The 19,487-nt window shown below is 51.2% G+C and overlaps 47 non-coding genes and 2 pseudogenes across 47 annotated transcripts; all 49 read left to right on the plus strand.

Annotated features, from left to right (window-relative positions):
• The first annotated feature begins 42 nt into the window (after positions 1 to 42).
• LOC134304734 (U5 spliceosomal RNA) lies at positions 43 to 157 on the plus strand. The gene has a single exon (XR_010008128.1). It is a non-coding gene; the product is annotated as a U5 spliceosomal RNA (small nuclear RNA).
• Positions 158 to 274: 117 nt separating this feature from the next.
• On the plus strand, positions 275 to 465 carry LOC134304550 (U2 spliceosomal RNA). Its single transcript, XR_010007962.1, has one exon. It is a non-coding gene; the product is annotated as a U2 spliceosomal RNA (small nuclear RNA).
• Positions 466 to 819: 354 nt separating this feature from the next.
• On the plus strand, positions 820 to 934 carry LOC134304735 (U5 spliceosomal RNA). The gene has a single exon (XR_010008129.1). It is a non-coding gene; the product is annotated as a U5 spliceosomal RNA (small nuclear RNA).
• Positions 935 to 1,051: 117 nt separating this feature from the next.
• Positions 1,052 to 1,242, plus strand: LOC134304524 (U2 spliceosomal RNA). Its single transcript, XR_010007937.1, has one exon. It is a non-coding gene; the product is annotated as a U2 spliceosomal RNA (small nuclear RNA).
• A 354-nt stretch (positions 1,243 to 1,596) lies between these two features.
• On the plus strand, positions 1,597 to 1,711 carry LOC134304736 (U5 spliceosomal RNA). Its single transcript, XR_010008130.1, has one exon. It is a non-coding gene; the product is annotated as a U5 spliceosomal RNA (small nuclear RNA).
• A 117-nt stretch (positions 1,712 to 1,828) lies between these two features.
• Positions 1,829 to 2,019, plus strand: LOC134304562 (U2 spliceosomal RNA). The gene has a single exon (XR_010007973.1). It is a non-coding gene; the product is annotated as a U2 spliceosomal RNA (small nuclear RNA).
• Positions 2,020 to 2,374: 355 nt separating this feature from the next.
• On the plus strand, positions 2,375 to 2,489 carry LOC134304738 (U5 spliceosomal RNA). The gene has a single exon (XR_010008132.1). It is a non-coding gene; the product is annotated as a U5 spliceosomal RNA (small nuclear RNA).
• A 117-nt stretch (positions 2,490 to 2,606) lies between these two features.
• On the plus strand, positions 2,607 to 2,797 carry LOC134304526 (U2 spliceosomal RNA). Its single transcript, XR_010007939.1, has one exon. It is a non-coding gene; the product is annotated as a U2 spliceosomal RNA (small nuclear RNA).
• Positions 2,798 to 3,152: 355 nt separating this feature from the next.
• On the plus strand, positions 3,153 to 3,267 carry LOC134304739 (U5 spliceosomal RNA). The gene has a single exon (XR_010008133.1). It is a non-coding gene; the product is annotated as a U5 spliceosomal RNA (small nuclear RNA).
• A 117-nt stretch (positions 3,268 to 3,384) lies between these two features.
• On the plus strand, positions 3,385 to 3,575 carry LOC134304577 (U2 spliceosomal RNA). Its single transcript, XR_010007987.1, has one exon. It is a non-coding gene; the product is annotated as a U2 spliceosomal RNA (small nuclear RNA).
• Positions 3,576 to 3,930: 355 nt separating this feature from the next.
• LOC134304740 (U5 spliceosomal RNA) lies at positions 3,931 to 4,045 on the plus strand. Its single transcript, XR_010008134.1, has one exon. It is a non-coding gene; the product is annotated as a U5 spliceosomal RNA (small nuclear RNA).
• Positions 4,046 to 4,162: 117 nt separating this feature from the next.
• Positions 4,163 to 4,353, plus strand: LOC134304527 (U2 spliceosomal RNA). The gene has a single exon (XR_010007940.1). It is a non-coding gene; the product is annotated as a U2 spliceosomal RNA (small nuclear RNA).
• A 354-nt stretch (positions 4,354 to 4,707) lies between these two features.
• LOC134304741 (U5 spliceosomal RNA) lies at positions 4,708 to 4,822 on the plus strand. Its single transcript, XR_010008135.1, has one exon. It is a non-coding gene; the product is annotated as a U5 spliceosomal RNA (small nuclear RNA).
• Positions 4,823 to 4,939: 117 nt separating this feature from the next.
• On the plus strand, positions 4,940 to 5,130 carry LOC134304587 (U2 spliceosomal RNA). The gene has a single exon (XR_010007997.1). It is a non-coding gene; the product is annotated as a U2 spliceosomal RNA (small nuclear RNA).
• Positions 5,131 to 5,486: 356 nt separating this feature from the next.
• Positions 5,487 to 5,601, plus strand: LOC134304742 (U5 spliceosomal RNA). The gene has a single exon (XR_010008136.1). It is a non-coding gene; the product is annotated as a U5 spliceosomal RNA (small nuclear RNA).
• A 117-nt stretch (positions 5,602 to 5,718) lies between these two features.
• Positions 5,719 to 5,909, plus strand: LOC134304578 (U2 spliceosomal RNA). Its single transcript, XR_010007988.1, has one exon. It is a non-coding gene; the product is annotated as a U2 spliceosomal RNA (small nuclear RNA).
• A 355-nt stretch (positions 5,910 to 6,264) lies between these two features.
• LOC134304744 (U5 spliceosomal RNA) lies at positions 6,265 to 6,379 on the plus strand. Its single transcript, XR_010008138.1, has one exon. It is a non-coding gene; the product is annotated as a U5 spliceosomal RNA (small nuclear RNA).
• A 117-nt stretch (positions 6,380 to 6,496) lies between these two features.
• LOC134304528 (U2 spliceosomal RNA) lies at positions 6,497 to 6,687 on the plus strand. The gene has a single exon (XR_010007941.1). It is a non-coding gene; the product is annotated as a U2 spliceosomal RNA (small nuclear RNA).
• Positions 6,688 to 7,041: 354 nt separating this feature from the next.
• Positions 7,042 to 7,156, plus strand: LOC134304745 (U5 spliceosomal RNA). Its single transcript, XR_010008139.1, has one exon. It is a non-coding gene; the product is annotated as a U5 spliceosomal RNA (small nuclear RNA).
• Positions 7,157 to 7,273: 117 nt separating this feature from the next.
• On the plus strand, positions 7,274 to 7,464 carry LOC134304589 (U2 spliceosomal RNA). Its single transcript, XR_010007998.1, has one exon. It is a non-coding gene; the product is annotated as a U2 spliceosomal RNA (small nuclear RNA).
• A 357-nt stretch (positions 7,465 to 7,821) lies between these two features.
• Positions 7,822 to 7,936, plus strand: LOC134304746 (U5 spliceosomal RNA). Its single transcript, XR_010008140.1, has one exon. It is a non-coding gene; the product is annotated as a U5 spliceosomal RNA (small nuclear RNA).
• A 117-nt stretch (positions 7,937 to 8,053) lies between these two features.
• On the plus strand, positions 8,054 to 8,244 carry LOC134304530 (U2 spliceosomal RNA). The gene has a single exon (XR_010007942.1). It is a non-coding gene; the product is annotated as a U2 spliceosomal RNA (small nuclear RNA).
• A 354-nt stretch (positions 8,245 to 8,598) lies between these two features.
• Positions 8,599 to 8,713, plus strand: LOC134304747 (U5 spliceosomal RNA). The gene has a single exon (XR_010008141.1). It is a non-coding gene; the product is annotated as a U5 spliceosomal RNA (small nuclear RNA).
• Positions 8,714 to 8,830: 117 nt separating this feature from the next.
• LOC134304590 (U2 spliceosomal RNA) lies at positions 8,831 to 9,021 on the plus strand. The gene has a single exon (XR_010007999.1). It is a non-coding gene; the product is annotated as a U2 spliceosomal RNA (small nuclear RNA).
• A 356-nt stretch (positions 9,022 to 9,377) lies between these two features.
• Positions 9,378 to 9,492, plus strand: LOC134304748 (U5 spliceosomal RNA). Its single transcript, XR_010008142.1, has one exon. It is a non-coding gene; the product is annotated as a U5 spliceosomal RNA (small nuclear RNA).
• Positions 9,493 to 9,609: 117 nt separating this feature from the next.
• LOC134304591 (U2 spliceosomal RNA) lies at positions 9,610 to 9,800 on the plus strand. Its single transcript, XR_010008000.1, has one exon. It is a non-coding gene; the product is annotated as a U2 spliceosomal RNA (small nuclear RNA).
• Positions 9,801 to 10,155: 355 nt separating this feature from the next.
• LOC134304750 (U5 spliceosomal RNA) lies at positions 10,156 to 10,270 on the plus strand. The gene has a single exon (XR_010008144.1). It is a non-coding gene; the product is annotated as a U5 spliceosomal RNA (small nuclear RNA).
• A 117-nt stretch (positions 10,271 to 10,387) lies between these two features.
• LOC134304592 (U2 spliceosomal RNA) lies at positions 10,388 to 10,578 on the plus strand. The gene has a single exon (XR_010008001.1). It is a non-coding gene; the product is annotated as a U2 spliceosomal RNA (small nuclear RNA).
• Positions 10,579 to 10,933: 355 nt separating this feature from the next.
• Positions 10,934 to 11,048, plus strand: LOC134304751 (U5 spliceosomal RNA). Its single transcript, XR_010008145.1, has one exon. It is a non-coding gene; the product is annotated as a U5 spliceosomal RNA (small nuclear RNA).
• A 117-nt stretch (positions 11,049 to 11,165) lies between these two features.
• LOC134304531 (U2 spliceosomal RNA) lies at positions 11,166 to 11,356 on the plus strand. The gene has a single exon (XR_010007943.1). It is a non-coding gene; the product is annotated as a U2 spliceosomal RNA (small nuclear RNA).
• A 354-nt stretch (positions 11,357 to 11,710) lies between these two features.
• On the plus strand, positions 11,711 to 11,825 carry LOC134304778 (U5 spliceosomal RNA). The gene has a single exon (XR_010008169.1). It is a non-coding gene; the product is annotated as a U5 spliceosomal RNA (small nuclear RNA).
• A 117-nt stretch (positions 11,826 to 11,942) lies between these two features.
• LOC134304593 (U2 spliceosomal RNA) lies at positions 11,943 to 12,133 on the plus strand. The gene has a single exon (XR_010008002.1). It is a non-coding gene; the product is annotated as a U2 spliceosomal RNA (small nuclear RNA).
• Positions 12,134 to 12,489: 356 nt separating this feature from the next.
• LOC134304752 (U5 spliceosomal RNA) lies at positions 12,490 to 12,604 on the plus strand. Its single transcript, XR_010008146.1, has one exon. It is a non-coding gene; the product is annotated as a U5 spliceosomal RNA (small nuclear RNA).
• A 117-nt stretch (positions 12,605 to 12,721) lies between these two features.
• LOC134304536 (U2 spliceosomal RNA) lies at positions 12,722 to 12,912 on the plus strand. The gene has a single exon (XR_010007949.1). It is a non-coding gene; the product is annotated as a U2 spliceosomal RNA (small nuclear RNA).
• A 354-nt stretch (positions 12,913 to 13,266) lies between these two features.
• LOC134304753 (U5 spliceosomal RNA) lies at positions 13,267 to 13,381 on the plus strand. Its single transcript, XR_010008147.1, has one exon. It is a non-coding gene; the product is annotated as a U5 spliceosomal RNA (small nuclear RNA).
• A 117-nt stretch (positions 13,382 to 13,498) lies between these two features.
• Positions 13,499 to 13,689, plus strand: LOC134304551 (U2 spliceosomal RNA). Its single transcript, XR_010007963.1, has one exon. It is a non-coding gene; the product is annotated as a U2 spliceosomal RNA (small nuclear RNA).
• Positions 13,690 to 14,026: 337 nt separating this feature from the next.
• LOC134304754 (U5 spliceosomal RNA) lies at positions 14,027 to 14,141 on the plus strand. Its single transcript, XR_010008148.1, has one exon. It is a non-coding gene; the product is annotated as a U5 spliceosomal RNA (small nuclear RNA).
• A 105-nt stretch (positions 14,142 to 14,246) lies between these two features.
• On the plus strand, positions 14,247 to 14,411 carry LOC134304612 (U2 spliceosomal RNA; annotated as a pseudogene).
• Positions 14,412 to 14,765: 354 nt separating this feature from the next.
• On the plus strand, positions 14,766 to 14,880 carry LOC134304755 (U5 spliceosomal RNA). The gene has a single exon (XR_010008149.1). It is a non-coding gene; the product is annotated as a U5 spliceosomal RNA (small nuclear RNA).
• A 117-nt stretch (positions 14,881 to 14,997) lies between these two features.
• Positions 14,998 to 15,188, plus strand: LOC134304532 (U2 spliceosomal RNA). Its single transcript, XR_010007944.1, has one exon. It is a non-coding gene; the product is annotated as a U2 spliceosomal RNA (small nuclear RNA).
• A 354-nt stretch (positions 15,189 to 15,542) lies between these two features.
• On the plus strand, positions 15,543 to 15,657 carry LOC134304756 (U5 spliceosomal RNA). Its single transcript, XR_010008150.1, has one exon. It is a non-coding gene; the product is annotated as a U5 spliceosomal RNA (small nuclear RNA).
• A 117-nt stretch (positions 15,658 to 15,774) lies between these two features.
• On the plus strand, positions 15,775 to 15,965 carry LOC134304533 (U2 spliceosomal RNA). Its single transcript, XR_010007945.1, has one exon. It is a non-coding gene; the product is annotated as a U2 spliceosomal RNA (small nuclear RNA).
• A 351-nt stretch (positions 15,966 to 16,316) lies between these two features.
• Positions 16,317 to 16,431, plus strand: LOC134304758 (U5 spliceosomal RNA). The gene has a single exon (XR_010008151.1). It is a non-coding gene; the product is annotated as a U5 spliceosomal RNA (small nuclear RNA).
• A 117-nt stretch (positions 16,432 to 16,548) lies between these two features.
• LOC134304579 (U2 spliceosomal RNA) lies at positions 16,549 to 16,739 on the plus strand. Its single transcript, XR_010007989.1, has one exon. It is a non-coding gene; the product is annotated as a U2 spliceosomal RNA (small nuclear RNA).
• A 299-nt stretch (positions 16,740 to 17,038) lies between these two features.
• On the plus strand, positions 17,039 to 17,153 carry LOC134304759 (U5 spliceosomal RNA). Its single transcript, XR_010008152.1, has one exon. It is a non-coding gene; the product is annotated as a U5 spliceosomal RNA (small nuclear RNA).
• Positions 17,154 to 17,258: 105 nt separating this feature from the next.
• LOC134304613 (U2 spliceosomal RNA) lies at positions 17,259 to 17,423 on the plus strand (annotated as a pseudogene).
• A 354-nt stretch (positions 17,424 to 17,777) lies between these two features.
• LOC134304760 (U5 spliceosomal RNA) lies at positions 17,778 to 17,892 on the plus strand. Its single transcript, XR_010008153.1, has one exon. It is a non-coding gene; the product is annotated as a U5 spliceosomal RNA (small nuclear RNA).
• A 117-nt stretch (positions 17,893 to 18,009) lies between these two features.
• On the plus strand, positions 18,010 to 18,200 carry LOC134304534 (U2 spliceosomal RNA). Its single transcript, XR_010007946.1, has one exon. It is a non-coding gene; the product is annotated as a U2 spliceosomal RNA (small nuclear RNA).
• Positions 18,201 to 18,551: 351 nt separating this feature from the next.
• Positions 18,552 to 18,666, plus strand: LOC134304762 (U5 spliceosomal RNA). The gene has a single exon (XR_010008155.1). It is a non-coding gene; the product is annotated as a U5 spliceosomal RNA (small nuclear RNA).
• Positions 18,667 to 19,487: the final 821 nt, after the last annotated feature.

The following is a 19,487-nucleotide window of genomic DNA, read 5'->3' on the forward strand; positions in this document are numbered from 1 at the left end:
AGCGGCCGGTGGCCTACGGAGGCCCGGGCGACCGGCGAGCAGGGCTGGAGTTTCTCTTCATTCACGTACAAATCTTTCGCCTTTTACTAAAGATTTCCGTGGAGAGGAACGTTGACAAGTTCAACTTATTTTTTGAAGGCTTTGTCTTTGCAAAGCTGCTCTTTTGCTGGTGGAATGACAGAAGGTGTGTGGGCGTGAAGGCGGCCGGTCAGCGCCGTCCACTAGTCCGGACCCTCAAAAGGTAGGGCCTGTGGCCCGGCGCCTATTTCAGGTTATCGCTTCTCGGCCTTTTGGCTAAGATCAAGTGTAGTATCTGTTCTTATCAGTTTAATATCTGATACGTCCTCTACCCGAGGACCATATATTAAATGGATTTTTAGGCCTGGGAGTCGGAAGAGGGGCTTGCTCCGTCCACTCCACGCATTGACCAGGTATTGCATTGCCTCCTGGCACGGTGCACTCTCATAAACGGTCAAACGAAAGAGTAATTGACGAATGCTGGTGACTGGCCCCTGCTGGAAAGCTGTTGGGATTAGGGGTACGGCCCGGGGTTTCCTCGGTCCTTTTGCGCTAGGGAGTCCCCCTTTTCCCGCTTTTTCATTTTCCCTCCATTTTACTTAAAAAAAAAAAAAAAAAAAAAAAAAAAGGCGAAAGACTTAATTTTCCCCCTCCCTGTGTTTCTCCAGGCAAAGGCTGTGCTGCTTCGTCACCCACCCGACGACCCAAGGGCGCTTTTGCTGCAGGTTTTCGTCGCTCTACCTCGAGCCCTCTTCCTTGAGCGGCCGGTGGCCTACGGAGGCCCGGGCGACCGGCGAGCAGGGCTGGAGTTTCTCTTCATTCACGTACAAATCTTTCGCCTTTTACTAAAGATTTCCGTGGAGAGGAACGTTGACAAGTTCAACTTATTTTTTGAAGGCTTTGTCTTTGCAAAGCTGCTCTTTTGCTGGTGGAATGACAGAAGGTGTGTGGGCGTGAAGGCGGCCGGTCAGCGCCGTCCACTAGTCCGGACCCTCAAAAGGTAGGGCCCGTGGCCCGGCGCCTATTTCAGGTTATCGCTTCTCGGCCTTTTGGCTAAGATCAAGTGTAGTATCTGTTCTTATCAGTTTAATATCTGATACGTCCTCTACCCGAGGACCATATATTAAATGGATTTTTAGGCCTGGGAGTCGGAAGAGGGGCTTGCTCCGTCCACTCCACGCATCGACCAGGTATTGCATTGCCTCCTGGCACGGTGCACCCTCATAAACGGTCAAACGAAAGAGTAATTGACGAATGCTGGTGACTGGCCCCTGCTGGAAAGCTGTTGGGATTAGGGGTACGGCCCGGGGTTTCCTCGGTCCTTTTGCGCTAGGGAGTCCCCCTTTTCCCGCTTTTTCATTTTCCCTCCATTTTACTTAAAAAAAAAAAAAAAAAAAAAAAAAAAGGCGAAAGACTTAATTTTCCCCCTCCCTGTGTTTCTCCAGGCAAAGGCTGTGCTGCTTCGTCACCCACCCGACGACCCAAGGGCGCTTTTGCTGCAGGTTTTCGTCGCTCTACCTCGAGCCCTCTTCCTTGAGCGGCCGGTGGCCTACGGAGGCCCGGGCGACCGGCGAGCAGGGCTGGAGTTTCTCTTCATTCACGTACAAATCTTTCGCCTTTTACTAAAGATTTCCGTGGAGAGGAACGTTGACAAGTTCAACTTATTTTTTGAAGGCTTTGTCTTTGCAAAGCTGCTCTTTTGCTGGTGGAATGACAGAAGGTGTGTGGGCGTGAAGGCGGCCGGTCAGCGCCGTCCACTAGTCCGGACCCTCAAAAGGTAGGGCCCGTGGCCCGGCGCCTATTTCAGGTTATCGCTTCTCGACCTTTTGGCTAAGATCAAGTGTAGTATCTGTTCTTATCAGTTTAATATCTGATACGTCCTCTATCCGAGGACCATATATTAAATGGATTTTTAGGCCTGGGAGTCGGAAGAGGGGCTTGCTCCGTCCACTCCACGCATCGACCAGGTATTGCATTGCCTCCTGGCACGGTGCACCCTCATAAACGGTCAAACGAAAGAGTAATTGACGAATGCTGGTGACTGGCTCCTGCTGGAAAGCTGTTGGGATTAGGGGTACGGCCTGGGGTTTCCTCGGTCCTTTTGCGCTAGGGAGTCCCCCTTTTCCCGCTTTTTCATTTTCCCTCCATTTTACTTAAAAAAAAAAAAAAAAAAAAAAAAAAAAGGCGAAAGACTTAATTTTCCCCCTCCCTGTGTTTCTCCAGGCAAAGGCTGTGCTGCTTCGTCACCCACCCGACGACCCAAGGGCGCTTTTGCTGAAGGTTTTCGTCGCTCTACCTCGAGCCCTCTTCCTTGAGCGGCCGGTGGCCTACGGAGGCCCGGGCGACCGGCGAGCAGGGCTGGAGTTTCTCTTCATTCACGTACAAATCTTTCGCCTTTTACTAAAGATTTCCGTGGAGAGGAACGTTGACAAGTTCAACTTATTTTTTGAAGGCTTTGTCTTTGCAAAGCTGCTCTTTTGCTGGTGGAATGACAGAAGGTGTGTGGGCGTGAAGGCGGCCGGTCAGCGCCGTCCACTAGTCCGGACCCTCAAAAGGTAGGGCCCGTGGCCCGGCGCCTATTTCAGGTTATCGCTTCTCGGCCTTTTGGCTAAGATCAAGTGTAGTATCTGTTCTTATCAGTTTAATATCTGATACGTCCTCTACCCGAGGACCATATATTAAATGGATTTTTAGGCCTGGGAGTCGGAAGAGGGGCTTGCTCCGTCCACTCCACGCATCGACCAGGTATTGCATTGCCTCCTGGCACGGTGCACCCTCATAAACGGTCAAACGAAAGAGTAATTGACGAATGCTGGTGACTGGCCCCTGCTGGAAAGCTGTTGGGATTAGGGGTACGGCCCGGGGTTTCCTCGGTCCTTTTGCGCTAGGGAGTCCCCCTTTTCCCGCTTTTTCATTTTCCCTCCATTTTACTTAAAAAAAAAAAAAAAAAAAAAAAAAAAAGGCGAAAGACTTAATTTTCCCCCTCCCTGTGTTTCTCCAGGCAAAGGCTGTGCTGCTTCGTCACCCACCCGACGACCCAAGGGCGCTTTTGCTGCAGGTTTTCGTCGCTCTACCTCGAGCCCTCTTCCTTGAGCGGCCGGTGGCCTACGGAGGCCCGGGCGACCGGCGAGCAGGGCTGGAGTTTCTCTTCATTCACGTACAAATCTTTCGCCTTTTACTAAAGATTTCCGTGGAGAGGAACGTTGACAAGTTCAACTTATTTTTTGAAGGCTTTGTCTTTGCAAAGCTGCTCTTTTGCTGGTGGAATGACAGAAGGTGTGTGGGCGTGAAGGCGGCCGGTCAGCGCCGTCCACTAGTCCGGACCCTCAAAAGGTAGGGCCCGTGGCCCGGCGCCTATTTCAGGTTATCGCTTCTCGACCTTTTGGCTAAGATCAAGTGTAGTATCTGTTCTTATCAGTTTAATATCTGATACGTCCTCTACCCGAGGACCATATATTAAATGGATTTTTAGGCCTGGGAGTCGGAAGAGGGGCTTGCTCCGTCCACTCCACGCATCGACCAGGTATTGCATTGCCTCCTGGCACGGTGCACCCTCATAAACGGTCAAACGAAAGAGTAATTGACGAATGCTGGTGACTGGCCCCTGCTGGAAAGCTGTTGGGATTAGGGGTACGGCCTGGGGTTTCCTCGGTCCTTTTGCGCTAGGGAGTCCCCCTTTTCCCGCTTTTTCATTTTCCCTCCATTTTACTTAAAAAAAAAAAAAAAAAAAAAAAAAAAAGGCGAAAGACTTAATTTTCCCCCTCCCTGTGTTTCTCCAGGCAAAGGCTGTGCTGCTTCGTCACCCACCCGACGACCCAAGGGCGCTTTTGCTGCAGGTTTTCGTCGCTCTACCTCGAGCCCTCTTCCTTGAGCGGCCGGTGGCCTACGGAGGCCCGGGCGACCGGCGAGCAGGGCTGGAGTTTCTCTTCATTCACGTACAAATCTTTCGCCTTTTACTAAAGATTTCCGTGGAGAGGAACGTTGACAAGTTCAACTTATTTTTTGAAGGCTTTGTCTTTGCAAAGCTGCTCTTTTGCTGGTGGAATGACAGAAGGTGTGTGGGCGTGAAGGCGGCCGGTCAGCGCCGTCCACTAGTCCGGACCCTCAAAAGGTAGGGCCCGTGGCCCGGCGCCTATTTCAGGTTATCGCTTCTCGGCCTTTTGGCTAAGATCAAGTGTAGTATCTGTTCTTATCAGTTTAATATCTGATACGTCCTCTACCCGAGGACCATATATTAAATGGATTTTTAGGCCTGGGAGTCGGAAGAGGGGCTTGCTCCGTCCACTCCACGCATCGACCAGGTATTGCATTGCCTCCTGGCACGGTGCACCCTCATAAACGGTCAAACGAAAGAGTAATTGACGGATGCTGGTGACTGGCCCCTGCTGGAAAGCTGTTGGGATTAGGGGTACGGCCCGGGGTTTCCTCGGTCCTTTTGCGCTAGGGAGTCCCCCTTTTCCCGCTTTTTCATTTTCCCTCCATTTTACTTAAAAAAAAAAAAAAAAAAAAAAAAAAAGGCGAAAGACTTAATTTTCCCCCTCCCTGTGTTTCTCCAGGCAAAGGCTGTGCTGCTTCGTCACCCACCCGACGACCCAAGGGCGCTTTTGCTGCAGGTTTTCGTCGCTCTACCTCGAGCCCTCTTCCTTGAGCGGCCGGTGGCCTACGGAGGCCCGGGCGACCGGCGAGCAGGGCTGGAGTTTCTCTTCATTCACGTACAAATCTTTCGCCTTTTACTAAAGATTTCCGTGGAGAGGAACGTTGACAAGTTCAACTTATTTTTTGAAGGCTTTGTCTTTGCAAAGCTGCTCTTTTGCTGGTGGAATGACAGAAGGTGTGTGGGCGTGAAGGCGGCCGGTCAGCGCCGTCCACTAGTCCGGACCCTCAAAAGGTAGGGCCCGTGGCCCGGCGCCTATTTCAGGTTATCGCTTCTCGACCTTTTGGCTAAGATCAAGTGTAGTATCTGTTCTTATCAGTTTAATATCTGATACGTCCTCTACCCGAGGACCATATATTAAATGGATTTTTAGGCCTGGGAGTCGGAAGAGGGGCTTGCTCTGTCCACTCCACGCATCGACCAGGTATTGCATTGCCTCCTGGCACGGTGCACCCTCATAAACGGTCAAACGAAAGAGTAATTGACGAATGCTGGTGACTGGCCCCTGCTGGAAAGCTGTTGGGATTAGGGGTACGGCCCGGGGTTTCCTCGGTCCTTTTGCGCTAGGGAGTCCCCCTTTTCCCGCTTTTTCATTTTCCCTCCATTTTACTTAAAAAAAAAAAAAAAAAAAAAAAAAAAAAGGCGAAAGACTTAATTTTCCCCCTCCCTGTGTTTCTCCAGGCAAAGGCTGTGCTGCTTCGTCACCCACCCGACGACCCAAGGGCGCTTTTGCTGCAGGTTTTCGTCGCTCTACCTCGAGCCCTCTTCCTTGAGCGGCCGGTGGCCTACGGAGGCCCGGGCGACCGGCGAGCAGGGCTGGAGTTTCTCTTCATTCACGTACAAATCTTTCGCCTTTTACTAAAGATTTCCGTGGAGAGGAACGTTGACAAGTTCAACTTATTTTTTGAAGGCTTTGTCTTTGCAAAGCTGCTCTTTTGCTGGTGGAATGACAGAAGGTGTGTGGGCGTGAAGGCGGCCGGTCAGCGCCGTCCACTAGTCCGGACCCTCAAAAGGTAGGGCCCGTGGCCCGGCGCCTATTTCAGGTTATCGCTTCTCGACCTTTTGGCTAAGATCAAGTGTAGTATCTGTTCTTATCAGTTTAATATCTGATACGTCCTCTACCCGAGGACCATATATTAAATGGATTTTTAGGCCTGGGAGTCGGAAGAGGGGCTTGCTCCGTCCACTCCACGCATCGACCAGGTATTGCATTGCCTCCTGGCACGGTGCACCCTCATAAACGGTCAAACGAAAGAGTAATTGACGAATGCTGGTGACTGGCCCCTGCTGGAAAGCTGTTGGGATTAGGGGTACGGCCTGGGGTTTCCTCGGTCCTTTTGCGCTAGGGAGTCCCCCTTTTCCCGCTTTTTCATTTTCCCTCCATTTTACTTAAAAAAAAAAAAAAAAAAAAAAAAAAAAGGCGAAAGACTTAATTTTCCCCCTCCCTGTGTTTCTCCAGGCAAAGGCTGTGCTGCTTCGTCACCCACCCGACGACCCAAGGGCGCTTTTGCTGCAGGTTTTCGTCGCTCTACCTCGAGCCCTCTTCCTTGAGCGGCCGGTGGCCTACGGAGGCCCGGGCGACCGGCGAGCAGGGCTGGAGTTTCTCTTCATTCACGTACAAATCTTTCGCCTTTTACTAAAGATTTCCGTGGAGAGGAACGTTGACAAGTTCAACTTATTTTTTGAAGGCTTTGTCTTTGCAAAGCTGCTCTTTTGCTGGTGGAATGACAGAAGGTGTGTGGGCGTGAAGGCGGCCGGTCAGCGCCGTCCACTAGTCCGGACCCTCAAAAGGTAGGGCCCGTGGCCCGGCGCCTATTTCAGGTTATCGCTTCTCGGCCTTTTGGCTAAGATCAAGTGTAGTATCTGTTCTTATCAGTTTAATATCTGATACGTCCTCTACCCGAGGACCATATATTAAATGGATTTTTAGGCCTGGGAGTCGGAAGAGGGGCTTGCTCCGTCCACTCCACGCATCGACCAGGTATTGCATTGCCTCCTGGCACGGTGCACCCTCATAAACGGTCAAACGAAAGAGTAATTGACGAATGCTGGTGACTGGCCCCTGCTGGAAAGCTGTTGGGATTAGGGGTACGGCCCGGGGTTTCCTCGGTCCTTTTGCGCTAGGGAGTCCCCCTTTTCCCGCTTTTTCATTTTCCCTCCATTTTACTTAAAAAAAAAAAAAAAAAAAAAAAAAAAGGCGAAAGACTTAATTTTCCCCCTCCCTGTGTTTCTCCAGGCAAAGGCTGTGCTGCTTCGTCACCCACCCGACGACCCAAGGGCGCTTTTGCTGCAGGTTTTCGTCGCTCTACCTCGAGCCCTCTTCCTTGAGCGGCCGGTGGCCTACGGAGGCCCGGGCGACCGGCGAGCAGGGCTGGAGTTTCTCTTCATTCACGTACAAATCTTTCGCCTTTTACTAAAGATTTCCGTGGAGAGGAACGTTGACAAGTTCAACTTATTTTTTGAAGGCTTTGTCTTTGCAAAGCTGCTCTTTTGCTGGTGGAATGACAGAAGGTGTGTGGGCGTGAAGGCGGCCGGTCAGCGCCGTCCACTAGTCCGGACCCTCAAAAGGTAGGGCCCGTGGCCCGGCGCCTATTTCAGGTTATCGCTTCTCGACCTTTTGGCTAAGATCAAGTGTAGTATCTGTTCTTATCAGTTTAATATCTGATACGTCCTCTACCCGAGGACCATATATTAAATGGATTTTTAGGCCTGGGAGTCGGAAGAGGGGCTTGCTCTGTCCACTCCACGCATCGACCAGGTATTGCATTGCCTCCTGGCACGGTGCACCCTCATAAACGGTCAAACGAAAGAGTAATTGACGAATGCTGGTGACTGGCCCCTGCTGGAAAGCTGTTGGGATTAGGGGTACGGCCCGGGGTTTCCTCGGTCCTTTTGCGCTAGGGAGTCCCCCTTTTCCCGCTTTTTCATTTTCCCTCCATTTTACTTAAAAAAAAAAAAAAAAAAAAAAAAAAAAAAGGCGAAAGACTTAATTTTCCCCCTCCCTGTGTTTCTCCAGGCAAAGGCTGTGCTGCTTCGTCACCCACCCGACGACCCAAGGGCGCTTTTGCTGCAGGTTTTCGTCGCTCTACCTCGAGCCCTCTTCCTTGAGCGGCCGGTGGCCTACGGAGGCCCGGGCGACCGGCGAGCAGGGCTGGAGTTTCTCTTCATTCACGTACAAATCTTTCGCCTTTTACTAAAGATTTCCGTGGAGAGGAACGTTGACAAGTTCAACTTATTTTTTGAAGGCTTTGTCTTTGCAAAGCTGCTCTTTTGCTGGTGGAATGACAGAAGGTGTGTGGGCGTGAAGGCGGCCGGTCAGCGCCGTCCACTAGTCCGGACCCTCAAAAGGTAGGGCCCGTGGCCCGGCGCCTATTTCAGGTTATCGCTTCTCGGCCTTTTGGCTAAGATCAAGTGTAGTATCTGTTCTTATCAGTTTAATATCTGATACGTCCTCTACCCGAGGACCATATATTAAATGGATTTTTAGGCCTGGGAGTCGGAAGAGGGGCTTGCTCCGTCCACTCCACGCATCGACCAGGTATTGCATTGCCTCCTGGCACGGTGCACCCTCATAAACGGTCAAACGAAAGAGTAATTGACGAATGCTGGTGACTGGCCCCTGCTGGAAAGCTGTTGGGATTAGGGGTACGGCCCGGGGTTTCCTCGGTCCTTTTGCGCTAGGGAGTTCCCCTTTTCCCGCTTTTTCATTTTCCCTCCATTTTACTTAAAAAAAAAAAAAAAAAAAAAAAAAAAGGCGAAAGACTTAATTTTCCCCCTCCCTGTGTTTCTCCAGGCAAAGGCTGTGCTGCTTCGTCACCCACCCGACGACCCAAGGGCGCTTTTGCTGCAGGTTTTCGTCGCTCTACCTCGAGCCCTCTTCCTTGAGCGGCCGGTGGCCTACGGAGGCCCGGGCGACCGGCGAGCAGGGCTGGAGTTTCTCTTCATTCACGTACAAATCTTTCGCCTTTTACTAAAGATTTCCGTGGAGAGGAACGTTGACAAGTTCAACTTATTTTTTGAAGGCTTTGTCTTTGCAAAGCTGCTCTTTTGCTGGTGGAATGACAGAAGGTGTGTGGGCGTGAAGGCGGCCGGTCAGCGCCGTCCACTAGTCCGGACCCTCAAAAGGTAGGGCCCGTGGCCCGGCGCCTATTTCAGGTTATCGCTTCTCGACCTTTTGGCTAAGATCAAGTGTAGTATCTGTTCTTATCAGTTTAATATCTGATACGTCCTCTACCCGAGGACCATATATTAAATGGATTTTTAGGCCTGGGAGTCGGAAGAGGGGCTTGCTCTGTCCACTCCACGCATCGACCAGGTATTGCATTGCCTCCTGGCACGGTGCACCCTCATAAACGGTCAAACGAAAGAGTAATTGACGAATGCTGGTGACTGGCCCCTGCTGGAAAGCTGTTGGGATTAGGGGTACGGCCCGGGGTTTCCTCGGTCCTTTTGCGCTAGGGAGTCCCCCTTTTCCCGCTTTTTCATTTTCCCTCCATTTTACTTAAAAAAAAAAAAAAAAAAAAAAAAAAAAAGGCGAAAGACTTAATTTTCCCCCTCCCTGTGTTTCTCCAGGCAAAGGCTGTGCTGCTTCGTCACCCACCCGACGACCCAAGGGCGCTTTTGCTGCAGGTTTTCGTCGCTCTACCTCGAGCCCTCTTCCTTGAGCGGCCGGTGGCCTACGGAGGCCCGGGCGACCGGCGAGCAGGGCTGGAGTTTCTCTTCATTCACGTACAAATCTTTCGCCTTTTACTAAAGATTTCCGTGGAGAGGAACGTTGACAAGTTCAACTTATTTTTTGAAGGCTTTGTCTTTGCAAAGCTGCTCTTTTGCTGGTGGAATGACAGAAGGTGTGTGGGCGTGAAGGCGGCCGGTCAGCGCCGTCCACTAGTCCGGACCCTCAAAAGGTAGGGCCCGTGGCCCGGCGCCTATTTCAGGTTATCGCTTCTCGACCTTTTGGCTAAGATCAAGTGTAGTATCTGTTCTTATCAGTTTAATATCTGATACGTCCTCTACCCGAGGACCATATATTAAATGGATTTTTAGGCCTGGGAGTCGGAAGAGGGGCTTGCTCTGTCCACTCCACGCATCGACCAGGTATTGCATTGCCTCCTGGCACGGTGCACCCTCATAAACGGTCAAACGAAAGAGTAATTGACGAATGCTGGTGACTGGCCCCTGCTGGAAAGCTGTTGGGATTAGGGGTACGGCCTGGGGTTTCCTCGGTCCTTTTGCGCTAGGGAGTCCCCCTTTTCCCGCTTTTTCATTTTCCCTCCATTTTACTTAAAAAAAAAAAAAAAAAAAAAAAAAAAAGGCGAAAGACTTAATTTTCCCCCTCCCTGTGTTTCTCCAGGCAAAGGCTGTGCTGCTTCGTCACCCACCCGACGACCCAAGGGCGCTTTTGCTGCAGGTTTTCGTCGCTCTACCTCGAGCCCTCTTCCTTGAGCGGCCGGTGGCCTACGGAGGCCCGGGCGACCGGCGAGCAGGGCTGGAGTTTCTCTTCATTCACGTACAAATCTTTCGCCTTTTACTAAAGATTTCCGTGGAGAGGAACGTTGACAAGTTCAACTTATTTTTTGAAGGCTTTGTCTTTGCAAAGCTGCTCTTTTGCTGGTGGAATGACAGAAGGTGTGTGGGCGTGAAGGCGGCCGGTCAGCGCCGTCCACTAGTCCGGACCCTCAAAAGGTAGGGCCCGTGGCCCGGCGCCTATTTCAGGTTATCGCTTCTCGACCTTTTGGCTAAGATCAAGTGTAGTATCTGTTCTTATCAGTTTAATATCTGATACGTCCTCTACCCGAGGACCATATATTAAATGGATTTTTAGGCCTGGGAGTCGGAAGAGGGGCTTGCTCTGTCCACTCCACGCATCGACCAGGTATTGCATTGCCTCCTGGCACGGTGCACCCTCATAAACGGTCAAACGAAAGAGTAATTGACGAATGCTGGTGACTGGCCCCTGCTGGAAAGCTGTTGGGATTAGGGGTACGGCCTGGGGTTTCCTCGGTCCTTTTGCGCTAGGGAGTCCCCCTTTTCCCGCTTTTTCATTTTCCCTCCATTTTACTTAAAAAAAAAAAAAAAAAAAAAAAAAAAAGGCGAAAGACTTAATTTTCCCCCTCCCTGTGTTTCTCCAGGCAAAGGCTGTGCTGCTTCGTCACCCACCCGACGACCCAAGGGCGCTTTTGCTGCAGGTTTTCGTCGCTCTACCTCGAGCCCTCTTCCTTGAGCGGCCGGTGGCCTACGGAGGCCCGGGCGACCGGCGAGCAGGGCTGGAGTTTCTCTTCATTCACGTACAAATCTTTCGCCTTTTACTAAAGATTTCCGTGGAGAGGAACGTTGACAAGTTCAACTTATTTTTTGAAGGCTTTGTCTTTGCAAAGCTGCTCTTTTGCTGGTGGAATGACAGAAGGTGTGTGGGCGTGAAGGCGGCCGGTCAGCGCCGTCCACTAGTCCGGACCCTCAAAAGGTAGGGCCCGTGGCCCGGCGCCTATTTCAGGTTATCGCTTCTCGGCCTTTTGGCTAAGATCAAGTGTAGTATCTGTTCTTATCAGTTTAATATCTGATACGTCCTCTACCCGAGGACCATATATTAAATGGATTTTTAGGCCTGGGAGTCGGAAGAGGGGCTTGCTCCGTCCACTCCACGCATCGACCAGGTATTGCATTGCCTCCTGGCACGGTGCACCCTCATAAACGGTCAAACGAAAGAGTAATTGACGAATGCTGGTGACTGGCCCCTGCTGGAAAGCTGTTGGGATTAGGGGTACGGCCCGGGGTTTCCTCGGTCCTTTTGCGCTAGGGAGTCCCCCTTTTCCCGCTTTTTCATTTTCCCTCCATTTTACTTAAAAAAAAAAAAAAAAAAAAAAAAAAAGGCGAAAGACTTAATTTTCCCCCTCCCTGTGTTTCTCCAGGCAAAGGCTGTGCTGCTTCGTCACCCACCCGACGACCCAAGGGCGCTTTTGCTGCAGGTTTTCGTCGCTCTACCTCGAGCCCTCTTCCTTGAGCGGCCGGTGGCCTACGGAGGCCCGGGCGACCGGCGAGCAGGGCTGGAGTTTCTCTTCATTCACGTACAAATCTTTCGCCTTTTACTAAAGATTTCCGTGGAGAGGAACGTTGACAAGTTCAACTTATTTTTAGAAGGCTTTGTCTTTGCAAAGCTGCTCTTTTGCTGGTGGAATGACAGAAGGTGTGTGGGCGTGAAGGCGGCCGGTCAGCGCCGTCCACTAGTCCGGACCCTCAAAAGGTAGGGCCCGTGGCCCGGCGCCTATTTCAGGTTATCGCTTCTCGACCTTTTGGCTAAGATCAAGTGTAGTATCTGTTCTTATCAGTTTAATATCTGATACGTCCTCTACCCGAGGACCATATATTAAATGGATTTTTAGGCCTGGGAGTCGGAAGAGGGGCTTGCTCTGTCCACTCCACGCATCGACCAGGTATTGCATTGCCTCCTGGCACGGTGCACCCTCATAAACGGTCAAACGAAAGAGTAATTGACGAATGCTGGTGACTGGCCCCTGCTGGAAAGCTGTTGGGATTAGGGGTACGGCCCGGGGTTTCCTCGGTCCTTTTGCGCTAGGGAGTCCCCCTTTTCCCGCTTTTTCATTTTCCCTCCATTTTACTTAAAAAAAAAAAAAAAAAAAAAAAAAAAAAGGCGAAAGACTTAATTTTCCCCCTCCCTGTGTTTCTCCAGGCAAAGGCTGTGCTGCTTCGTCACCCACCCGACGACCCAAGGGCGCTTTTGCTGCAGGTTTTCGTCGCTCTACCTCGAGCCCTCTTCCTTGAGCGGCCGGTGGCCTACGGAGGCCCGGGCGACCGGCGAGCAGGGCTGGAGTTTCTCTTCATTCACGTACAAATCTTTCGCCTTTTACTAAAGATTTCCGTGGAGAGGAACGTTGACAAGTTCAACTTATTTTTTGAAGGCTTTGTCTTTGCAAAGCTGCTCTTTTGCTGGTGGAATGACAGAAGGTGTGTGGGCGTGAAGGCGGCCGGTCAGCGCCGTCCACTAGTCCGGACCCTCAAAAGGTAGGGCCCGTGGCCCGGCGCCTATTTCAGGTTATCGCTTCTCGGCCTTTTGGCTAAGATCAAGTGTAGTATCTGTTCTTATCAGTTTAATATCTGATACGTCCTCTACCCGAGGACCATATATTAAATGGATTTTTAGGCCTGGGAGTCGGAAGAGGGGCTTGCTCCGTCCACTCCACGCATTGACCAGGTATTGCATTGCCTCCTGGCACGGTGCACCCTCATAAACGGTCAAACGAAAGAATAATTGACGAATGCTGGTGACTGGCCCCTGCTGGAAAGCTGTTGGGATTAGGGGTACGGCCCGGGGTTTCCTCGGTCCTTTTGCGCTAGGGAGTCCCCCTTTTCCCGCTTTTTCATTTTCCCTCCATTTTACTTAAAAAAAAAAAAAAAAAAAAAAAAAAAGGCGAAAGACTTAATTTTCCCCCTCCCTGTGTTTCTCCAGGCAAAGGCTGTGCTGCTTCGTCACCCACCCGACGACCCAAGGGCGCTTTTGCTGCAGGTTTTCGTCGCTCTACCTCGAGCCCTCTTCCTTGAGCGGCCGGTGGCCTACGGAGGCCCGGGCGACCGGCGAGCAGGGCTGGAGTTTCTCTTCATTCACGTACAAATCTTTCGCCTTTTACTAAAGATTTCCGTGGAGAGGAACGTTGACAAGTTCAACTTATTTTTTGAAGGCTTTGTCTTTGCAAAGCTGCTCTTTTGCTGGTGGAATGACAGAAGGTGTGTGGGCGTGAAGGCGGCCGGTCAGCGCCGTCCACTAGTCCGGACCCTCAAAAGGTAGGGCCCGTGGCCCGGCGCCTATTTCAGGTTATCGCTTCTCGGCCTTTTGGCTAAGATCAAGTGTAGTATCTGTTCTTATCAGTTTAATATCTGATACGTCCTCTACCCGAGGACCATATATTAAATGGATTTTTAGGCCTGGGAGTCGGAAGAGGGGCTTGCTCCGTCCACTCCACGCATTGACCAGGTATTGCATTGCCTCCTGGCACGGTGCACTCTCATAAACGGTCAAACGAAAGAGTAATTGACGAATGCTGGTGACTGGCCCCTGCTGGAAAGCTGTTGGGATTAGGGGTACGGCCCGGGGTTTCCTCGGTCCTTTTGCGCTAGGGAGTCCCCCTTTTCCCGCTTTTTCATTTTCCCTCCATTTTACTTAAAAAAAAAAGGCGAAAGACTTAATTTTCCCCCTCCCTGTGTTTCTCCAGGCAAAGGCTGTGCTGCTTCGTCACCCACCCGACGACCCAAGGGCGCTTTTGCTGCAGGTTTTCGTCGCTCTACCTCGAGCCCTCTTCCTTGAGCGGCCGGTGGCCTACGGAGGCCCGGGCGACCGGCGAGCAGGGCTGGAGTTTCTCTTCATTCACGTACAAATCTTTCGCCTTTTACTAAAGATTTCCGTGGAGAGGAACGTTGACAAGTTCAACTTATTTTTTGAAGGCTTTGTCTTTGCAAAGCTGCTCTTTTGCTGGTGGAATGACAGAAGGTGTGTGGGCGTGAAGGCGGCCGGTCAGCGCCGTCCACTAGTCCGGACCCTCAAAAGGTAGGGCCCGTGGCCCGGCGAATATTTCAGGTTATCGCTTCTCGGCGTTTAATATCTGATACGTCCTCTACCCGAGGACCATATATTAAATGGATTTTTAGGCCTGGGAGTCGGAAGAGGGGCTTGCTCCGTCCACTCCACGCATCGACCAGGTATTGCATTGCCTCCTGGCACGGTGCACCCTCATAAACGGTCAAACGAAAGAGTAATTGACGAATGCTGGTGACTGGCCCCTGCTGGAAAGCTGTTGGGATTAGGGGTACGGCCCGGGGTTTCCTCGGTCCTTTTGCGCTAGGGAGTCCCCCTTTTCCCGCTTTTTCATTTTCCCTCCATTTTACTTAAAAAAAAAAAAAAAAAAAAAAAAAAAGGCGAAAGACTTAATTTTCCCCCTCCCTGTGTTTCTCCAGGCAAAGGCTGTGCTGCTTCGTCACCCACCCGACGACCCAAGGGCGCTTTTGCTGCAGGTTTTCGTCGCTCTACCTCGAGCCCTCTTCCTTGAGCGGCCGGTGGCCTACGGAGGCCCGGGCGACCGGCGAGCAGGGCTGGAGTTTCTCTTCATTCACGTACAAATCTTTCGCCTTTTACTAAAGATTTCCGTGGAGAGGAACGTTGACAAGTTCAACTTATTTTTTGAAGGCTTTGTCTTTGCAAAGCTGCTCTTTTGCTGGTGGAATGACAGAAGGTGTGTGGGCGTGAAGGCGGCCGGTCAGCGCCGTCCACTAGTCCGGACCCTCAAAAGGTAGGGCCCGTGGCCCGGCGCCTATTTCAGGTTATCGCTTCTCGGCCTTTTGGCTAAGATCAAGTGTAGTATCTGTTCTTATCAGTTTAATATCTGATACGTCCTCTACCCGAGGACCATATATTAAATGGATTTTTAGGCCTGGGAGTCGGAAGAGGGGCTTGCTCCGTCCACTCCACGCATCGACCAGGTATTGCATTGCCTCCTGGCACGGTGCACCCTCATAAACGGTCAAACGAAAGAGTAATTGACGAATGCTGGTGACTGGCCCCTGCTGGAAAGCTGTTGGGATTAGGGGTACGGCCCGGGGTTTCCTCGGTCCTTTTGCGCTAGGGAGTCCCCCTTTTCCCGCTTTTTCATTTTCCCTCCATTTTACTTAAAAAAAAAAAAAAAAAAAAAAAAAAAGGCGAAAGACTTAATTTTCCCCCTCCCTGTGTTTCTCCAGGCAAAGGCTGTGCTGCTTCGTCACCCACCCGACGACCCAAGGGCGCTTTTGCTGCAGGTTTTCGTCGCTCTACCTCGAGCCCTCTTCCTTGAGCGGCCGGTGGCCTACGGAGGCCCGGGCGACCGGCGAGCAGGGCTGGAGTTTCTCTTCATTCACGTACAAATCTTTCGCCTTTTACTAAAGATTTCCGTGGAGAGGAACGTTGACAAGTTCAACTTATTTTTTGAAGGCTTTGTCTTTGCAAAGCTGCTCTTTTGCTGGTGGAATGACAGAAGGTGTGTGGGCGTGAAGGCGGCCGGTCAGCGCCGTCCACTAGTCCGGACCCTCAAAAGGTAGGGCCCGTGGCCCGGCGCCTATTTCAGGTTATCGCTTCTCGGCCTTTTGGCTAAGATCAAGTGTAGTATCTGTTCTTATCAGTTTAATATCTGATACGTCCTCTACCCGAGGACCATATATTAAATGGATTTTTAGGCCTGGGAGTCGGAAGAGGGGCTTGCTCCGTCCACTCCACGCATCGACCAGGTATTGCATTGCCTCCTGGCACGGTGCACCCTCATAAACGGTCAAACGAAAGAGTAATTGACGAATGCTGGTGACTGGCCCCTGCTGGAAAGCTGTTGGGATTAGGGGTACGGCCCGGGGTTTCCTCGGTCCTTTTGCGCTAGGGAGTCCCCCTTTTCCCGCTTTTTCATTTTCCCTCCATTTTACTTAAAAAAAAAAAAAAAAAAAAAAAAGGCGAAAGACTTAATTTTCCCCCTCCCTGTGTTTCTCCAGGCAAAGGCTGTGCTGCTTCGTCACCCACCCGACGACCCAAGGGCGCTTTTGCTGCAGGTTTTCGTCGCTCTACCTCGAGCCCTCTTCCTTGAGCGGCCGGTGGCCTACGGAGGCCCGGGCGACCGGCGAGCAGGGCTGGAGTTTCTCTTCATTCACGTACAAATCTTTCGCCTTTTACTAAAGATTTCCGTGGAGAGGAACGTTGACAAGTTCAACTTATTTTTTGAAGGCTTTGTCTTTGCAAAGCTGCTCTTTTGCTGGTGGAATGACAGAAGGTGTGTGGGCGTGAAGGCGGCCGGTCAGCGCCGTCCACTAGTCCGGACCCTCAAAAGGTAGGGCCCGTGGCCCGGCGCCTATTTCAGGTTATCGCTTCTCGACCTTTTGGCTAAGATCAAGTGTAGTATCTGTTCTTATCAGTTTAATATCTGATACGTCCTCTACCCGAGGACCATATATTAAATGGATTTTTAGGCCTGGGAGTCGGAAGAGGGGCTTGCTCCGTCCACTCCACGCATCGACCAGGTATTGCATTGCCTCCTGGCACGGTGCACCCTCATAAACGGTCAAACGAAAGAGTAATTGACGAATGCTGGTGACTGGCCCCTGCTGGAAAGCTGTTGGGATTAGGGGTACGGCCCGGGGTTTCCTCCGTCCTTTTGCGCTAGGGAGTCCCCCTTTACCCGCTTTTTCATTTTCCCTCCATTTTACTTAAAAAAAAAAAAAAGGCAGCTGTGCTGCCTCGTCACCCACCCGACGACCCAAGGGCGCTTTTGCTGCAGGTTTTCGTCGCTCTACCTCGAGCCCTCTTCCTTGAGCGGCCGGTGGCCTACGGAGGCCCGGGCGACCGGCGAGCAGGGCTGGAGTTTCTCTTCATTCACGTACAAATCTTTCGCCTTTTACTAAAGATTTCCGTGGAGAGGAACGTTGACAAGTTCAACTTATTTTTTGAAGGCTTTGTCTTTGCAAAGCTGCTCTTTTGCTGGTGGAATGACAGAAGGTGTGTGGGCGTGAAGGCGGCCGGTCAGCGCCGTCCACTAGTCCGGACCCTCAAAAGGTAGGGCCCGTGGCCCGGCGAATATTTCAGGTTATCGCTTCTCGGCGTTTAATATCTGATACGTCCTCTACCCGAGGACCATATATTAAATGGATTTTTAGGCCTGGGAGTCGGAAGAGGGGCTTGCTCCGTCCACTCCACGCATCGACCAGGTATTGCATTGCCTCCTGGCACGGTGCACCCTCATAAACGGTCAAACGAAAGAGTAATTGACGAATGCTGGTGACTGGCCCCTGCTGGAAAGCTGTTGGGATTAGGGGTACGGCCCGGGGTTTCCTCGGTCCTTTTGCGCTAGGGAGTCCCCCTTTTCCCGCTTTTTCATTTTCCCTCCATTTTACTTAAAAAAAAAAAAAAAAAAAAAAAAAAAGGCGAAAGACTTAATTTTCCCCCTCCCTGTGTTTCTCCAGGCAAAGGCTGTGCTGCTTCGTCACCCACCCGACGACCCAAGGGCGCTTTTGCTGCAGGTTTTCGTCGCTCTACCTCGAGCCCTCTTCCTTGAGCGGCCGGTGGCCTACGGAGGCCCGGGCGACCGGCGAGCAGGGCTGGAGTTTCTCTTCATTCACGTACAAATCTTTCGCCTTTTACTAAAGATTTCCGTGGAGAGGAACGTTGACAAGTTCAACTTATTTTTTGAAGGCTTTGTCTTTGCAAAGCTGCTCTTTTGCTGGTGGAATGACAGAAGGTGTGTGGGCGTGAAGGCGGCCGGTCAGCGCCGTCCACTAGTCCGGACCCTCAAAAGGTAGGGCCCGTGGCCCGGCGCCTATTTCAGGTTATCGCTTCTCGGCCTTTTGGCTAAGATCAAGTGTAGTATCTGTTCTTATCAGTTTAATATCTGATACGTCCTCTACCCGAGGACCATATATTAAATGGATTTTTAGGCCTGGGAGTCGGAAGAGGGGCTTGCTCCGTCCACTCCACGCATCGACCAGGTATTGCATTGCCTCCTGGCACGGTGCACCCTCATAAACGGTCAAACGAAAGAGTAATTGACGAATGCTGGTGACTGGCCCCTGCTGGAAAGCTGTTGGGATTAGGGGTACGGCCCGGGGTTTCCTCGGTCCTTTTGCGCTAGGGAGTCCCCCTTTTCCCGCTTTTTCATTTTCCCTCCATTTTACTTAAAAAAAAAAAAAAAAAAAAAAAAGGCGAAAGACTTAATTTTCCCCCTCCCTGTGTTTCTCCAGGCAAAGGCTGTGCTGCTTCGTCACCCACCCGACGACCCAAGGGCGCTTTTGCTGCAGGTTTTCGTCGCTCTACCTCGAGCCCTCTTCCTTGAGCGGCCGGTGGCCTACGGAGGCCCGGGCGACCGGCGAGCAGGGCTGGAGTTTCTCTTCATTCACGTACAAATCTTTCGCCTTTTACTAAAGATTTCCGTGGAGAGGAACGTTGACAAGTTCAACTTATTTTTTGAAGGCTTTGTCTTTGCAAAGCTGCTCTTTTGCTGGTGGAATGACAGAAGGTGTGTGGGCGTGAAGGCGGCCGGTCAGCGCCGTCCACTAGTCCGGACCCTCAAAAGGTAGGGCCCGTGGCCCGGCGAATATTTCAGGTTATCGCTTCTCGGCGTTTAATATCTGATACGTCCTCTACCCGAGGACCATATATTAAATGGATTTTTAGGCCTGGGAGTCGGAAGAGGGGCTTGCTCCGTCCACTCCACGCATCGACCAGGTATTGCATTGCCTTAAGGACTTAGAGGATGCGAAAAGATACCAAAGGGAATGGGGAGGAGAGAGATCAATATGGTCTATAGGGGGGGGTGCATTCAAGCGGGGTGGGGATATTGTTTAAGAGATGGGGAATGAGTTTAAGAGAAGTGTTAGAAGTAGAAGCAGGGAGGCTGGTGGCGGTTGATTTAAGTTGGGAGGGTATAAAAATGAGAATAATAAATATATATGGACCACAAAAGCCACAAGAGAGAAAGAGCTTCTACGAAGAGGTTAATTTGTTGAGAGCAACAAATGATTTTTTGGTTATTGGGGGGGACTTCAATGTTAATTTGGAAGGAGGGGGAGAAAAGAAGGAGCTAGTGCAGAGTTGGGTGAAAAGTCATAAATTGGTGGATGTGATGAGGAAGGTAGGAAAGAGGGGTGCAACCTGGAGGAACACGAGAGGGGTGAAAGCAGGTTAGATACAATATATGTTAGCAAGGGAATGGAGATAGTGACGAGGGAGGTGGATTTTTCAGATCACGACATAATTATAGCAGAAGTAAAGGTGGATGGGAGGGGGTTTGGGAAGGGATACTGGAAACTT

Source organism: Trichomycterus rosablanca, unplaced genomic scaffold (assembly GCF_030014385.1).
Source record: "Trichomycterus rosablanca isolate fTriRos1 unplaced genomic scaffold, fTriRos1.hap1 scaffold_112, whole genome shotgun sequence".
Classification (NCBI taxonomy): domain Eukaryota; kingdom Metazoa; phylum Chordata; class Actinopteri; order Siluriformes; family Trichomycteridae; genus Trichomycterus; species Trichomycterus rosablanca.